Source organism: Camelus dromedarius, chromosome 20, assembly GCF_036321535.1.
Source record: "Camelus dromedarius isolate mCamDro1 chromosome 20, mCamDro1.pat, whole genome shotgun sequence".
Classification (NCBI taxonomy): Eukaryota; Metazoa; Chordata; class Mammalia; order Artiodactyla; family Camelidae; genus Camelus; species Camelus dromedarius.
In genome coordinates, this window is record NC_087455.1 from 6,987,467 (window position 1) to 6,990,555 (window position 3,089).

Genomic DNA, 3,089 nt, shown 5'->3' on the forward strand with positions numbered 1-3,089 from the left:
TGCAATTAAACATTGTCATGCAATTGTAAATGCATATTTACAGTCACACACACCCATAGGAAGATGTCTGGAAGGACAACACTATAATAATAGAGATTATTTCTGGGTGGTGGTTTGTTTATTTTGATGTTTTGTAATTTTTGTGTGTGTATGTGTGTATATATTTAGGGCTTATCTGCATTTTCTAATAGTTCTACATGGGCCATTTGTTTCTGAAACAATTTTTATTTCTTTATTATGGGAGTAACACCCCCTCTGTAGCATTCTCTGGTTCATAACAGGCTCAGCATTAAGCCATGGTCCACTGATGCTGGTGCTCATGTGCTGAAGGAGAAGTCAGCATCTACCTGGGCAAATGTGCCCTTGAACTTGATATAAACAAGGGCTTGTTTGTCTGTTGTTGGCAGACTGGGCGACTCAGGCTCCACCCGCTGCCCCTACCCAGATCTGGCTCTGGGGGGCTCTGTCCCCTGCCTTCCCGTGGGACCACAGCAGCCACCTTTTCTCTTCTCCAGACACTCCCTGGCTGTCTTCCTCCTCGGAGGCAGCCTGCTCAGGTGACCAGCTCCCTGCCCAGCAGCCATGCAACCTGTGGGTCACCAGGGCCACCTTCTCAGGCCTGGGCCAAGTGTTGGATTGCTCTGTGGCATCAGCCAAATCTGGGACTGAGCTTCCTTATCTGTGAAATGAGGCTAATCAGAGGTGGCACTTCACTCTGATAAGTCTGTGCTCTGCACTTGCAGAAAGCATATGAGGTACAAATCTGTCTCCCTGCTCAGGTGAACTCTTTGAACCCAGTTGGGTTATAAATAAAGGCTTGTTGGTTTCTCCACACATACCCCCCTTCTTTGCTTAAGAACCTGGCAGCTCTGCCTTGTCTGCTTTATACCTTGAAAGTAGCATAATGCCTCCTGCCCCAGCCTCCCTCCCCTGTACAGGCACACCTCTTTTATCTGGTTCTTTGCAGCTCGCAGGGGCAATCCTGGTACCGTGTTCCCCCAAGTGGGGGTGGGGGTTGCAGAGCCCCCTGATGATGGTCAGAGGAACACCTTGCTTGAACGCCTGAGGTGAGGTGAAGATTTCAGTCTCTGTCCAGAAAGAGGAAGCAACAGGTCCCTGCAGATTCAGGGCTGGGCTGAGCTGTGGGTAAGGACACTCCTAGCAAGGGGTGAACCTGAGAGTCACCCAGGTTTAATTTTAGAAAGCATTGCAAAGCAAAAAAAAAAAAAAAAAAAAAAAAAGGCAGTAGACTTGTAGACTCCCCTTCCTGACTGTAATGACACTGGTCCAAGAAGGATAATTTATTGACCAATGTGGAATTTGCCACTAGGACCAGCAAAGGAGGTCTGACTGAGATTTAATTTAACACAAGGAATGCAAAGTCATGTGATAGTCCTTACCTAATCTTGCTGGGAGATAAATTTCATGGTTGCTACCAAAAAAATCCTTTTGCATTTCTTGAACCAGGTCCCAGGTGATGGTGGGTGGGGAATTCTCAGCCAGGAGCCAGCAAGGAGATATACTCAGGTCTAATTTCTGTGCTAACTAAGACAATCCAATGATTTGCATGGAACATCAGCAAGCACCTGCAGGGATAAGGTAAATGCAGCCTCAGAGGCAGAAAGAGCAGATTTGAGTTTAGGAAATGCTGGAGAAGCATCTTATCTTCTAACACTGGACGAATGATGGTAGTGGCACCCAGTCAGGTCTGTCTGTTTGTTGCCCAGGAATCCAATATGGAGAGATGAGCGTTGGGTAAAACAGAGACAGCTTTATAGAAGAAGCTGGCAATCCTGGGGAGAAGGTGGACTCATGTCTCAAAAAACCAAATCCCTACTCCCCAGGTTTTGCTCGGAGATTACACAGGGAAAAGAGGAAAAAGGCTACGTGCTGAGGAGAGGGTTGCAGGGTGTGTGATCATCTCCTGGACATTCTTCTGATTGGCTGGTGGTGCGGCAACCAGGAGTTACCATCATCAACCTTCTAGTTGCAGCCAGTCTGGGGGCTATGTGCCTGTGGTCAGCGTATAGTTAACTTCTTCCACCTGGTGGGGGTTTCAGGCTCTGAAAAACAGCTCAACGGCTCAGCTATCTATAGCCCTTGGGGAGGAACTAAAGGTCCTTGACTTTGTTTAATGGCTAACTTATTATTATTTTGTCTTGTTCGATTGCTTTCCTTTGCTTTTTCTCATTTCTCTGATTAAATTTATTCTTTGGTTAAAGTTTTTCTACAGAGGCAGGTGGAGGACATGGCAGGGTGGGTGTCTGTCCCTGGAAGGCCCCGTAGGGTCCTGCTCGGTTACAGTAGTTTGAAGTGAATTGTCTGTACATAAGTTCAAATCTTCTTCCTTCTTTCCCTTCCTTGCTTCCTCCTTCCTTGCATTCAATTAGCAAATATTTAAGTCTTGCCCATTCTGTGCGAGGTGTGGCAAGGGGGTCCCAAGATGGAGGAGCTGCTGTCCCTGTTTGCAAGGAGCGCTGTCTGCAGAGGTACGAGCAAAGTGCAGAGGATAAAGGAGTCGAAATGACTGGGCAGGTAGGCAGGCAGATTAGGCTGGAAGGTGCAGTTGGAGCTGGTGGTGGAGACAGACGGTCAAGCCAGAAAGGTGGGCAGAAATGGAAGGGCCAGCGACTTCAGGATGAGTGGCTGCCAAACATACATACAGGTTCCTTGAAGCTCCCAGGACCTCTCAGAGAAGATGAGGGAAGTTTCCCAGGGCCCTGTCCTCCTTGGAGTTTAGCAGTTTCTCTAACCAACCGACCTAAATTTACTCGACAGCCTTCTGATTTAATCTAGAAAGGACCTGCCTGAGAACCAAGCCAACATGGACTAAAACTGATCTAGGAGTTAGAGAGACTGAGATCTCAGGCCCTAGATCCAGCCGTGCCCGAAGCTAACTCCTCTCTGGATATTACTGCTATATGAGTCTGTACGTATGCTCCTCTTTTATTGCTTAAGCCATTTGAAATTATATGTATGCCACATATACACTAAAGAGTTCTAGCTGGTAACAAGAAAGGAAAAACACGTAATGCTCTGTGGTCAGAAGATGGTAAGGGCATGCTCAACTTTGCCTAATTTAATGGCTG